Source organism: Arachis ipaensis, chromosome B8 (genome assembly GCF_059453495.1).
Source record: "Arachis ipaensis isolate K30076 ecotype BB chromosome B8, ASM5945349v1, whole genome shotgun sequence".
Lineage (NCBI taxonomy): Eukaryota > Viridiplantae > Streptophyta > Magnoliopsida > Fabales > Fabaceae > Arachis > Arachis ipaensis.
Genome location: NC_142443.1, coordinates 115,300,905 through 115,315,611, shown reverse-complemented (window position 1 = coordinate 115,315,611; position 14,707 = coordinate 115,300,905). Strand labels below are relative to the sequence as shown.

Sequence of the window (14,707 nt, the reverse complement as noted above, 5' to 3'; positions counted from 1 at the left end):
GGAAGGGAGCACGCATGATTGGATGAAGACAATAAGAAAGCAGAGGTTCAAAAGCAACAAAGCATCTCCAAACACTTATCTGAAATTCCCACCAATGAATTACATAAGTATCTTTATTTTAATTTACGTTTTATTTATCTTTCAATTATCAAAACTCATAACCAATTAAATCTGCCTGACTAAGATTTACAGGATGACCATAGCTTGCTTCAAGCCGGTAATCTCTGTGGGATCGACCCTTACTCGTGTAAGGTTTTATTACTTGGACGACCCAATGCACTTGCTGGTTAGTTGTACCGGAGTTGTGAAAAGTGTGATCACAATTCCGTGCACCACCTACGTAGTACGTTAAACTGCTGATTTATCCGTTAAGTGTCAACCAGAATTAATAGATTTTTTTGTTAGGGACCTCATTGTCTTTTGGAGATAATTGTCAGGGACCGTTAAGGATTTTTTTTTGTCTTTTGTTATTTTTTTATATACATTAACTAAATTTACTTTGTAAAAATTGAAAAATATTAGTGATTTTTAAATTTTTTTATTTATAGAAATTGAATGGAGGTATATTTTTTACTCTTTTTATTTTTGTTTAGAAAAGTTGTTAAAATATTATACTATTAGAATTATATTAAATTTTAGATGTATTCAATTTAAATTAATCATAATAATTAACATAAACTCATTATTAAAAAAAGTGCATATTCTATTTTATAATAGATAATAAAAAAAAGTTGACACGATATTTTATCTAAAATAAATACAACGAATGAGAATGTCTATATCAAACTAACCATGTAGATATAACATCAAAAATTCAAATTTTAATATTTTAGCATAACTAGTAACAAATAAATAAAACTGATATCAACAATTAGTAAATAAATAAAAATCATTAATATTTTTTATTTTTATACAAAAAATATAGTCAATGTATATTAAAAAATAACAAAAAATAGAGAAAAAATTCTAAATAAATTATCCCAAAAAACAATGAGACTCCTAACAAAATAATTTGTCCATCTTAATTGACACTAACAAACAAATCAGTAATATAATTTTTTTTTGGGATATTAAAAAATGACGTGGACCTTAACATTTTTTTTTCTGAATGAACCCATTAACCATTATCGTTCAAACTGATAAACGATCACCAGAAGAGGAAGATCTGGTGACGAGGAGTACAAAAAAAGTTAAAATGGATGGAAAAGATCAAGTAAAAAAATATATGGAGATCACATAGGAAGAAAAAAGTTAGAGTTTGTTAAAGAGTCTAAAGACTCGCTGAAGAATGTTGTTACCCTTGTCAATGGTGTATTCGAAGGTTCCAAGATTTCCTACAAGGGTAGGTTGATGAATGACGGGCTTGGAAAGCTGAATCCATATGAAATCGTCGAGATGGTCACAGAAGACTACATCTCTGATGAGGGTCGGATGGAACATATGAAGGAATCACAGACTCCTTTCAATCCAAATCCTATTATAGAGGTGTCTTTGGAAGAATATGATGAATGGTGTAGGTCGTGGAAGCAAGCACTCATCGTTAAGCCCTTAGGGAAGAGTCTGAACTTACAGACTATGGAGCGGTGGATAAACAGGAGATGGACAAAGAAGGAAGAAGTTCGTGTGATGGACCTTGTCGAGGGTACTTCCTAGTGAGATTCTGTAACCAAGAGGATTATTAACATGCTTTGTTTGAGGGTCCCTAGATGATTGCTGATCATTACCTCTTGGTTCAAAGGTGGCGGCCTTTATTAATACCCCCAAGAGAGTGAGGTTAAAAAGGTTGCTGTATGGATCAGGATTTCCAATCTCCCAGCCGAATTATATAATAGATATTTCTTATGGAAGGTTAGGAAATCTATTGGAACTGATGGAGTAAGGCGGGAGTCGGCCAATTAAGAAGTCAATGTGAAAACAGCGTTGCGAGTATAGCTTTTAACCAGCTAAAATCCGCCTCATCAATTTAGAAAGGTGTCACAAAAATTAGAATAAAAATACTGGGAGTATGAGTCCCAGGTCGTCTCCCAACGAGTTGCGAGAAAGGGTGCTAATTTATTAATCAGGAGGTTTCCGAGAGATTTTGAGAATTGAATGACAGAAAATAAATAATTGTAATTAAGTGCAATAAAAATTAAAAGGAATTTATATTATTCAAAATAAAAAGCCTTGACTGGGGGAATGATTAATTGGAAGTTCTGTCCTTGTTGGAATTCTCTCAAGTGTAGTATAAAGAGGTTGTTGTTTTCACTTAGTTAACCCTTACTAAATAAAGGAAAGTCAAGTGATTGAGCTAACTCTTATTCGCAAATCCTAGTCCTCTCCCTTGGGAAGGTCTAGCGTTAGTAAATACAGAATTAGCCAACAACTTCCAATTTAACTAATCACTTGAGCATTCCAACTCAAGTGTCTCCTCTTAATCAACCCCCATGTCAAGTAGGGAATCTACTCCATTGACATGAATATAACGCTCATAAAAATATAAGAAGAAGACATGATAAATTAAATAAAATAGGGATTGAGAATTAATTAAAAATAAAAGTAATCATTTGCATTAATAAATCTAAAATAATCCAATTACCACTCTAAACAAGAATTAAGAATATGGAATAAATAAATAGGGAGTAAGAAAACAAACTAGAATAGTAACTTCAACGGAGGTGATGACTCTTCAAAATCCAAAAGCAAAAGCATAAAACCAAAAAACTATTAATGTAAAGAAAACCTAGAGGAAGAGTAATTTCTCTCTAGATTCAGATCTAAAAACCTAAAACTACGCTAATGAGAATGTGTGATGAGTCTCTGCACATTCCCTGGCTCTAGTCTGTGTTTCTGGGCCGGAAACTGGGTCAAAACTTGGCGCAAAATTGCCCCAATATTTTCTGTTATTTCTGCAGATCGCGCATGTCACGCGTACGCGTCAGTCACGCGTGCGCATCATTTAGCGAATTTCCTTATCATGCGTACGCGTCATCCACGTGTACACGTCATCCACGCGTGTGCGTCTTTTGTGCAGACTCCAATCCACGCGTACGCGTCAGGCACGCGCACGCGTCGCTGCAATTTTCTCCATGTCGCGGGCACGCGTGAGCCATGCGTGCGCGTCGATGCTCGATGGTCATCTCCTTAGTTTCTTGTGTTCCTTCCATTTTTGCAAGCTTCCTCTCCATTCTCTGAGCCATTCTTGCTCTATAAAGCCTGAAACACTTAACACACGGATCACGGCATCGAATGGTATAAAGGAGAATTAAAATATACAAATTAAAGATCTCTAGGAAGCAAGTTTTCAACCATAGAATAAAACTAGGAAGGGATTGTAAAATCATGCAAATCATATGAATAAGTGGGTGAAGACTTGATGAAACCACTCAATTAAACCATAAAATAGTGGTTTATCAGGAACCATTCTCAAAGTGGATGAATACATGTCTATTCACTCAAGAGGTAAATTTGCACGCATTTCTGTGGGAATTGACTTAAGGAAAAATCTGGTGCCATCTTTCTCAGCCTTAGGAAAAGAATTCAGGCTAGAATACGAAGGTCTTCATCTAATATGTTTCAATTGTGGTAGATATGGACATAAATATGATGGATGTCTGGAAAAGATGAAGGCAGCAGAGGACAGACAACAATCTCAAGCAGCTACTGAAGAACAGAACCACCAGGAGGGAGAAAATGCTGCCGCGGTCCAAGGCCAGTCAGCATCGGTGAATACAGGGAGTCATGTTAGGAAAGATTTGATTGCAACGGAAAATTTGGGGGTGATGGAAGTAGCCATTGGTACAGTTAAGAAAAGTCACGAGCATTAATCTGGGGAGGAAAATCAGATTTAACTGTTGTAAATGAGGAAAGTTTATACGGTCCCTAGATGGTTGTCAAAAAGTCCCAGAGAAAAAATAGGCAAGAATCGAGGAGTAATTATTGGGATATCAAAAAAGAAAGTTCTAATAATAGGTTTGATGCTTGATAAATCACTATTTTATGGTTTATCTTATGTTCAATTGAATGGTTTTATCAAGCTTTTACCCACTTATTCATATAATTTGCATGATTTTACAATTCCTTCCTAGTATTATTCTATGGTTGAAAACTTGCTTCCTAGAGATCTTTAATTTGTATATTTTAATTCTCCTTTATACCATTTGATGCCGTGATCCGTGTGTTAAGTGTTTCAAGCTTTATAGGGCAGGAATGGCTTAGAGAATGGAGAGGAAGCTTGCAAAAATGGAAGGAACAAAAGAAACCAAGGAGATAAACAGCGAGCACCGACGCGCACGCATGCCTGACGCGTACGCGCGGTAGGGAGAAATTTGCAGCGACGCGTGCGCGTGCCTGACGCGTACGCGTGGATTGGAGTCTGCACAAGGACGCGTGCGCGTGACTGACGCGTACGCGTGACACGCCAAAATGACCAGCGACGTGCACGCGTAATAGACGCGTACGCTGACATGCGCGATCTGTAGAAATAACAGAAAATACTGGGGGCGATTTCGGGCCAAGTTTTGACCCAGTTTTTGGCCCAGAAACACAGACTAGAGCCAGGAAACGTGCAGAGACTCAACAGACATTCACATTAGGATAGTTTTTAGATTTTTAGATCTGAATCTAGAGAGAACTACTCTTTCTCTAGGTTTTCTTTACATTCATAGTTTCATAGTTTATTATTTTTGCTTTTGGATATTGAAGAGTCATCACCTCCATTGAAGATACTATTCTAGTTTGTTTCCTTACTCCTTTATTTATTCCATATTCTTAATTCTTGTTTAGAGTTACAATTGAATTATTTTCATAGATTGTTAATGCAAAGGATTACTTTTACTTTTAATTAATTTTGAATTCCTATCTTATTTACATTATTATGTCTCTTTTTATTCCAAACTCCCAATAACGAAGATGGTATCCATGTCAATAGAGTAGATTCCCTACTTGACATGGGGATTGATTAAAAGGAGACACTTGAGTTGGAATGCTCAAGTAATTAGTTAAATTGGAAGTTGTTGGCTAATTCTGTATTTACTAACGCTAGACCTTCCCAAGGGAGAGGACTAGGATTTGCGAATAAGAGTTAGCTTAATCACTTGACTTTCCTTTATTTAGTAAGGGTTAACTAAGTAAAAATAACAACCTCTTTATACTACACTTGAGAGAATTCCAACAAGGATAGAATTTCCAATTAATCATTTTCCCAGTCAAGGCTTTTTATTTTGAATAATATAAATTTCTTTTAATTTTCATTGCACTTAATTACAATTGTTTATTTTCTATCATTCAAACTCAAAACCTCTTGGAAAGCTCCTGATTAATAAATTAGCACCCTTTCTAGCAACTCGTTGGGAGATGACCTAGGACTCATACTCACAGTATTTTTATTTTAAACTTTTGTAACAACCTTTCTAAATTGATGAGGTGGATTTTAGCTGATTAAGAGCTATACTCGCAACGTATTCCCTATATTGAATTCTTAATTGGTCTAATTTCTGCCACGCATCAATGCTCTTCAAAATGAGAAAGAAGCTCAGGAGAGAGAAGATAAAAAAAAGGAAAGTATTAGGAAAGTCAGCCCAAGCAGATGCAGAAAAGAGAGATAAATGCCAAAGCAAGTCAACAATTTGACAAGCTGGCTACACAGAATCGAAATCATAAAGGAGGCCAAAATGTCAACTTTGCTAACCGAAACACAAAAGGAAAAAGCTTAGAGATAAACAAAAAACTTAATAAAGAACAAATGAAATCGGCAAGTATATCTCAGAACAAACAAAAGACAATTATTATTACTGAACCGAGTCAACCTTCTCAAGGAAAACAAAACAAAGAGAGGGATCAAATTCACAGGAATATTGGAGACAATTTAGCAGACTTTCAAAAGTAGTTTATTCAAGCTACAAAGAAGGGTATTATATCCCTACTAATGGTACTAATGATCCTATCTTAGATGCTTACATAGCAAGCATTATGGGAGGGGAAATGTAGAGCAAAACAACAAGTATTATAAAGAGAATCCTCTGGGAGTGAGTAGCTATAGTGGAGAAGCACATAAGATGGCCAATGACCTTGATAGTATAGAAGAAACATCTCCAAGTGGGAATGCAGCAGATATCGAAGAGGAGCCTAAGGCTATGGGAAGCCTAGACGGGCCTCTTTTGCACCAGAGAGTTTCTTATCTCTGAGTAGACTTTTTTGTTTACATTAGTATCTATGAATATCTTATCTTGGAATTGTAGAGGAGCCTCTTCTAAAGGCTTCAAATCTATTTTAAATGATCTTATGTTTAGATATAAAACTAACTTTTGTATCTTGTTGGAAACCCATGTCTCAGGTACTAAGGCTGAGGCTATTATCAGAAAATTGGGGTTTGACTCGTGGTGTATTAGTGATGCTGAAGGTTTTTCAGGTGGCATCTGGTGTCTTTGGAGGTCAAATTCATGGAACATAAAACCACTCATCATTCACAAACAATTTGTTCATATCGAAGTGTAGTGGCAAAATAATGCTCCTTGGTTTTTTACTGCTATTTACGCGGTCCTAAGGTTGGAAATAGAAAAGTGCTTTGGACCAAGATAAAGGATTTAGCTAAGAATATTAATGGACCTTGGTGTTTAGGAGGAGATTTCAACTCCATTCTTTCTCTGAATGACATAGGGGGATCTTTTAATCTTTCTCTTGACACTAATATTTTTAATGAAGTTTTACTTAATTATGAGCTTAAGGATTTAGGATTCTCTGGACCCCCTTTTACTTGGCAAAGGGAGACTACAAAGAAAATACTAGATCGTTTTATTAGCAATTTTAACTTTTCTGAAATTTTTTCAAATGTTGGTGTCAAACATTTACCCAAACTAAAGTCTGATCATCTCCCTATTTTGCTGGATTTTTAATTAGCTCAAAGGGAAGAAGGAGTTAAGCCTTTTAAATTCCTTGCTCCTTGGATTTTGCATGAGGATTATAATAATATGGTTAAAAGTAGCTGGCTGAAACAAAATAGTTTGTTATAGAATATTAGCAACTTTGTCAACACAGCTAAGACTTGGAACAAAGAAATTTTGGGCATATTTTCAAGAAAAACAACGCATTCTCCTAAGACTTGAAGGGATCAACAAAAAGAACTCCTTCAACAATAATCCCTTCTTAGATAAACTCCTAAAAGATTTGTGGAAAGAATATGAGACAATAGCAATTCATGAGGAGACTTATTGGTAACCGATGTCTAGATGTGATACCATTAATTTTGGTGATAAAAATTCAAAATATTTTCACTCAAAGGCAAATGGAAGACGTAAGACGTAAGAGAAACAAAATCACAGCCTTAAAGAGTGAGGAAGGCAAATGGGTGGACAATGTGGACACTCTTAAAGTTTGGGGTGTTAATTTTTTTAAGAATCTCTATTGTTCAGAATCTGATTATAATGACTTTGTTGTTTGTAACCAGTTTCCTAAGTTACAGGATATAGAGTATCAGGATATGGCTAAGGAGGTATCTAGCGAAGAGATTAAGGATGCGGTTTTTTTATTGGAAGTTGGAAGGCTCCGAGAAGCGATGGCCTCCCAGCCAAATTCTATCAACAAGCGTGGGATGTGGTGGCGAATTTCTCTACGACTTGGGTGAAAGAAGTTTTTAATGAGTCTCACAACATAACAAAAGTGAATAAGACTCTTATAACTATTATTCCCAAAATTTTTTCACAGGAAAATATTGGACATTTTAGACCTATTAGTCTCTGTAATGTTTGCTATAAAATTGTGACTAAACTCATTGCATCTAGATTGAAAAAATATATGCCTTCTCTTATTTTTAATACTCAGTCAAGTTTTGTGCCTGACTGATTAGTGCAGATAATATCTTAGTAGCACAAGAGGTAGTTCACACCATGAGGAATAAAAAACATGGAAAAGGTTTGATGGCAATAAAAATAGACCTAGAAAAGGCCTATGACAGACTTAATTAGCTCTTTGTGATGGACTCTGGTGCACGAAATTACAATCACACTTTTGCAATTTCGCACAACTAACCAGCAAGTGCACTGGGTCGTCCAAGTAATACCTTATGTGAGTAAGGGTCGATCCTACAGAGATTGTCGGCTTGAAGCAAGCTATGGTCACTCTTATAAATCTCAGTCAGACAAATTGAATTGGGTTTGAGGTTTTGATAATTAAAAGATAAAGGAGACATAAAATATATTCCTTCTGAATCTCTGCTTTTCTATTGCCTTCTTCCAATCATTCATACTCCTTTCTATGGCAAGCTGTATGTTGGGGGATCACCGTTGTCAATGGCTACCGTCCGTCCTCTCAGTGAAAATGGTCCGGCTACGGGTTACGTAGGGCTAATCATCTGTCGGTTCTCACTCATGTTGGAATAGGATCCAGTGATCCTTTTGCATCTGTCACTACGCCCAACACTCGCGAGTTTGAAGCTCGTCACAGTCATCCCATCCCAGATCCTACTCAGAATACCACAGACAAGGTTTAGACTTTCCGGCTCTCAAGAATGCTACCAATTGATTCTAGCTTATACCACGAAGACTCTGATCTCACGGAATGGAGGGCTCTGTTGTTAGGAGACGCAACCATGCGTCGTGAATCAGGAGGCTAAGAGATATACACTCAAGCTATTGCAGATAGAACGGAGGTGGTTGTCAGGCACGCGTTCATAAGTGAGAATAATGATGAGTGTCACGGATCATCACATTCATTCAGTTGAAGAGCGAGTGAATATCTTAGAATAAGAAGTAGGCGTGAATTGAATGGAAAACAGTAGTAATTGCATTAATTCATGAGGAACAGCAGAGCTCCACACCTTAATCTATGGGGTGTAGAAACTCCACCGTTAAAAATACAAAAGTGATAAAGGTCCAGGCATGACCGAATAGCCAGCCCCCTAAACGTGATCAAGAGATCAAAATTGATACAAAGATAGTCTCAAAAAATGATCTAAAGATTAAAATACAATAGTAAAAGGTCCTATTTATAAACTAGTAGCCTAGGGTTTACAGAAATAAGTAAATGATGCAGAAATCCACTTCCGGGGCCCACTTGGTGTGTGCTTGGACTGAGCATTGAAGCTTTCACATGTAGAAACTTTTCTTGGAGTTAAACGCCAGACTTGGTACCAGTTTGGCTGTTTAACTCCAGCTTTTATGCCAGTTCTGGCGTTTAACGCCAGAAAATGGTAGAAAGTTGGCGTTTAAACGCCAGTTTGCGTTATCAAAACTCGGAAAAAGTATGGACTATTATATATTGTTGGAAAGCCCAAGATGTCTACTTTCCAACGCAATTGAGAGCACGCCAATTGGGATTCTGAAGCTCTAGAAAATCCACTTTGAGTGCAGGGAGGTCAGAATCCAAAAGCATCTGCAGTCCTTTTTCAGCCTTTGAATCAGATTTTTGCTTAGGTCCCTCAATTTTAGCCAGAAAATACCTGAAATCATAGAAAAATACACAAACTCATAGTAAAGTCCAGAAATGTAAATTTTGCATAAAAACTAATAAAAATATAATAAAAAATAACTAAAACATATTAAAACTACCTAAAAATAGTGCCAAAAAGTGTATAAATTATCCGCTCATCACAACACCAAATTTAAATTGTTGCTTGTCCCCAAGCAACTAAAAACAAAGTAGGATAAAAAGAAGAGAATGTACAATAAATTTCAAAAACATCTATGAAGATCAATCTTAATTAGATGAGCAGGGTTCTTAGCTTTTTGCTTTCCTAACAGTTTTGGCATCTCACTTTATCCTTTGAAGTTCAGAATGATTGGCATCTATAGGAACTCAAAATTCAAATAGTGTTATTGATTCTCCTAGTTCAGTATGTTGATTTTTGAACACAGTTACTTTATGAGTCTTGGCCGTGGCCCTAAGCATTTTGTTTTCCAGTATTACTACCGGATACATAAATGCCACAGACATATAACTGGGTGAACCTTTTCAGATTGTGACTCAGCTTTGCTAAAGTCCCCAATTAGAGGTGTCCAGAGCTCTTAAGCACACTCTTTTTGCTTTGGATCACGACTTTAACCGCTCAGTCTCAAGCTTTTCACTTGACACCTTCACGCCACAAGCACATGGTTAGGGACAGCTTGGTTTAGCCGCTTAGGCCAGGATTTTATTCCTGTAGGCCCTCCTATCCATTAATGCTCAAAGCCTTAGATCCTTTTTACCCTTGTCTTTTGGTTTAAAGGGCTATTGGCTTTTTCTTCTTGCTTTTTTTCTTTTTCTTTTTTCTTTTATTTTTTTCGCCTCTTTTTTTTCTGCAAACTTTTCACTCTTTTTCTTGCTTCAAGAATCAATTTTATGATTTTTCAGATTATTAATAACATTTCTCCTTTTTCATTATTCTTTCAAGAGCCAATAATTTTAACATTCATAAACAACAAATTCAAAAATATGCACTGTTCAAGCATTCATTCAGAAAACAAAAAGTATTGCCACCACATCAAAATAATTAAACTATTTTAAAATTCGAAATTCATGTACCTCTTTTTCTTTTGCAATTAAGACATTTTTTATTTAAGAAAGGTGAAGGATTCATAGGACATTCATAGCTTTAAGGCATAGACACTTAGATACTAGTGATTATGTAATAAGACACAAACATAAATAAAACATAAAGCATAATTTTCGAAAAACAGAAAAATAAGAACAAGGAAATTAAAGAACGGGTCCACCTTAGTGATGGCGGCTTATTCTTCCTCTTGAAGATTTTATGGAGTGCTTGAGCTCCTCAATGTCTCTTCTTTGCCTTTGTTGCTCCTCCCTCATGGCTCTTTGGTCTTCTCTAATTTCATGGAGGAGGATGGAATGCTCTCGGTGCTCCACCCTTAGTTGTCCCATGTTGGAACTTAACTCTCCTAGGGAGGTGTTAATTTGCTCCCAATAGTTTTGTGGAGGAAAGTGCATCCCTTGAGGCATCTCAGGGATTTCATGATGAGAAATTTCCTCATGCTCTTGTTGAGGTCCATGAGTGGGCTCTCTTGTTTGCTCCATCTTTTTCTTAGTGATGGGCTTGTCCTCATCAATAAGGGTGTCTTCCTCTATGTCAATTCCAGCTAAATTGCAGATGTGACAAATGAGATGAGGGAAGGCTAACCTTGCCAAAGTAGAGGACTTGTCCGCCACCTTGTAGAATTCTAGGGATATAACCTCATGAACTTCTACTTCCTCTCCATTCATGATGCTATGGATCATGATAGCCCAGTCTATAGTAACTTTAGACTGGTTGCTAGTAGGAATGATTGAGCGTTGGATGAATTCCAACCATCCTCTAGCCACAGGCTTAAGGTCAAGTCTTCTTAGTTGAACCGGCTTCCCTCTTGAATCTCTCTTCCATTGAGCGCCTTCCACACAAATGTCCATAAGGACTTGGTCCAACCTTTAATCAAAGTTGACCCTTCTAGTGTAGAGGCGTGCATCTCCTTGCATAATTGGCAAGTTGAATGCCAACCTTACATTTTCTGGACTGAAATCTAAGTATTTCCCCCGGACCATTGTAAGCCAATTCTTTGGGTACGGGTTCACACTTTGATCATGGTTTTTGGTGATCCATGCATTAGCATAGAACTCTTGAACCATTAAGATCCCGACTTGTTGAATGGGGTTGGTGAGGATTTCCCAACCTCTTCTTCGAATCTCATGTCGGATCTCTGGATATTCACTCTTTTTGAGCTTGAAGGGGACCTCGGGGATTACCTTTTTCTTGGCCACAACTTTATAGAAGTGGTCTTGATGGACCTTTGAGATGAATCTCTCCATCTTTCATGACTCGGAGGTGGAAGCAATTGCCTTCCCCTTCATCTTTCTAGAGGTTTCTTCGGGCTTAGGTGCCATTAGTGGTTATGGAAAAACAAAAATCTTTAGATTTTTCCACACCAAACTTAGAAGATTTGCTCGTCCTCGAGCAAAAGAAGAAAGAAACGAATAGAAGAAGAAGAAATGGAGGAGATAGAGGGTTGGTGTAGGTTCGGCCAAGTTAGAGAGAAGTGTGTAGGATGTGTGAAAATGAAGGTGGTGAGGAGGGGTATTTATAGGGTAAGAGAGAGGGGTTTTCGGCCATGTGTGGGTGAGTTTGGGAGGGAAGTGGTTTGAATTTGAATGGTGAGGTAGGTGGGGTTTTATGATGGATGGATGTGAGTTGGTGAAGAGATTATGGAGAAGAGGGTAAGATTTGATAGGTGAGGGGTTTTTGGGGAAGAGGTATTGAGGTGATTGGTCACTGGTGGATGGGGAAGAGTATTATGGAAAGGTCTGAAGAGAAAAGAAGAAGAGAGAGAGAGAGTTGAGGTAGGTGGAGATCCTATGGGGTCCACAAATCCTGAGGTGTCAAGGATTTCTCATCCCTGCACTATGTTGGCGTGTAAACGCCCCTTGGAGTGCCAATCCTTGCGTTAAACGCCAGGTTGCTGCCCATTTTTTGGCGTTTAACGCCATCTTTTCTTCCCTTTCTGGCGTTAAACGCCAGCTTGATGCCCTTTTCTGGCGTTAAACGCCCAGAATGGTGCCAGACTGGGCGTTTAACGCCCATTCTGCTACCCTTACTGGCGTTTAAACGCCAGTAAGCTCCTCTTCCAGGGTGTTCTATTTTTAATGCTATTTTCATTCTGTTTTTGATTTTTCAGTTGTTTTTGTGACTTCACATGATCATCAACCTAAAGAAAACATAAAATAACAATAGAAAATAGAAATTTAACATAGATAAGTAAAGATTGGGTTGCCTCCCAACAAGCGCTTCTTTAATGTCAATAGCTTGACAGTGGGCTCTCATGGGGCCTCACAGATACTCAGAGCATGATGATGGCCTCCCAACACCAAACTTAGAGTTTGAATGTGGGGGCTCTGTTTGGCTCTGCATTGAGAGAAGCTTTTCATGCTTCCTCTCCATGGTTACAGAGGGAGATCCTTGAGCCTTAAACACAAGGTAGTCCTCATTCACTTGAAGGATCAACTCTCCTCTGTCAACATCGATCATAGCTTTTGCTGTGGCTAGGAAGGGTCTGCCAAGGATGATGGATTCATCCATATTCTTCCCAGTGTCCAGGATTATGAAGTTAGCAGGGATGTAAAGGCCTTCCACGTTCACCAAGACATCCTCTACAAGTCCATAAGCCTGTTTCCTTGAATTGTCTACCATCTCTAGTGAGATTCTCGCATCTTGCACCTCAAGGATCCCTAGTTTCTCCATTACAGAGAGGGGCATGAGGTTTATACTTGACCCCAGGTCACACAGAGCCTTCTCAAAGGTCATGGTTCCTATGGTACAAGGTATTGAGAACTTTCTAGGATCTTGTCTCTTCTGAGGTAATTTCAGTTGAACCGGATCATTCAGTTTATTGATGAGCAATGGAGGTTCATCCTCCCAAGTCTCATTACCAAATAACTTGGCATTTAGCTTCATGATTGCTCCAAGGTACTTAGCAAATTGCTCTTCAGCAATATCTTCATCCTCTTCAGAGGAAGAGTACTCATCAGAGCTCATGAATGGCAGAAGGAAGTTTAATAGAATCTCTATGGTCTCTGTATGAGCCTCAGATTCCTTTGGTTCCTCAAAGGGGAACTCCCTTTTGTCCAGAGGACGTCCCATGAGGTTTTTCTCACTGGGACTCACGTCCTCCTCACTCTCTCCAGTTTCGGCCATGTTGGTCATGGTTATGGCCTTGCACTCTCTCTTGGGATTTTCTTCTGTATTGCTAGGGAGAGTGCTAGGAGGAGTTTCAGTAATTCTCTTACTCAGCTGACCCACTTGTGCCTCCAAATTTCTAATGGAGGATCTTGTTTCATTCATGAAACTGAGAGTGGTCTTGGATAGATCAGAGACTATAGTTACTAAGCTAGAGAGACTCTGCTCAGAATTCTCTGTCTGTTGCTGAGAAGATGATGGAAAAGGCTTGCTATTGCTAAACCTATTTCTTCCACCATTATTATTGTTGAAACCTTGTTGAGGCTTCTGTTGATCCTTCCATGAGAGATTTGGATGATTTCTCCATGAAGAATTATAGGTGTTTCCATAGGGTTCTCCCATGTAATTCACCTCCTCCATTGCAGGATTCTCAGGATCATAAGCTTCTTCTTCAGAAGATGCTTCTTTAGTACTGCCTGTTGCAGCTTGCATTCCAGACAGACTCTGAGAAATCATATTGACTTACTGAGTCAATATTTTGTTCTGATCCAATATGGCATTCAGAGTATCAATCTCAAAAACTCCTTTCTTCTGAGTTGTCTCATTGTTCACAGGGTTTCTTTCAGAAGTGTACATGAACTGGTTATTTGCAACCATTTCAATGAGTTCCTGGGCTTCTTCAGGCGTTTTCTTCAGATGAAGAGATCCACCAGCAGAGTTGTCCAATGACATCTTGGACAGTTCAGACAGACCATCATAGAATATGCATATGATGCTCCATTCTGAAAGCATGCCAGAAGGACACCTTCTGATCAATTGCTTGTATCTTTCCCAAGCTTCATAGAGGGATTCGCCTTCCTTCTATCTGAAGGTCTAGACTTCCACTCTAAGCTTACTCAATTTTTGAGGTGGAAAGAACTTTGCCAAGAAGGCATTGACCAGTTTTTCCCAAGAGTTCAGGCTTTCTTTAGGTTGTGAGTCCAACCATGTCCTAACTCTATCTCTTACAGCAAAAGGGAAGAGCATAAGTCTGTAGACCTCAGGGTCAACCCCATGGGTCTTAACAGTGTCACAGATTTGCAAGAATTCAGCTAAAAA

General features: G+C 38.0%; 1 non-coding gene across 1 annotated transcript; it reads left to right on the top strand.

Moving 5' to 3' along the window:
- Window positions 1-14,399: 14,399 nt before the first annotated feature.
- LOC148549336 (small nucleolar RNA R71) lies at window positions 14,400-14,503 on the top strand. Its single transcript, XR_015898011.1, has one exon. It is a non-coding gene; the product is annotated as a small nucleolar RNA R71 (small nucleolar RNA).
- The last annotated feature ends 204 nt before the right edge of the window (window positions 14,504-14,707 follow it).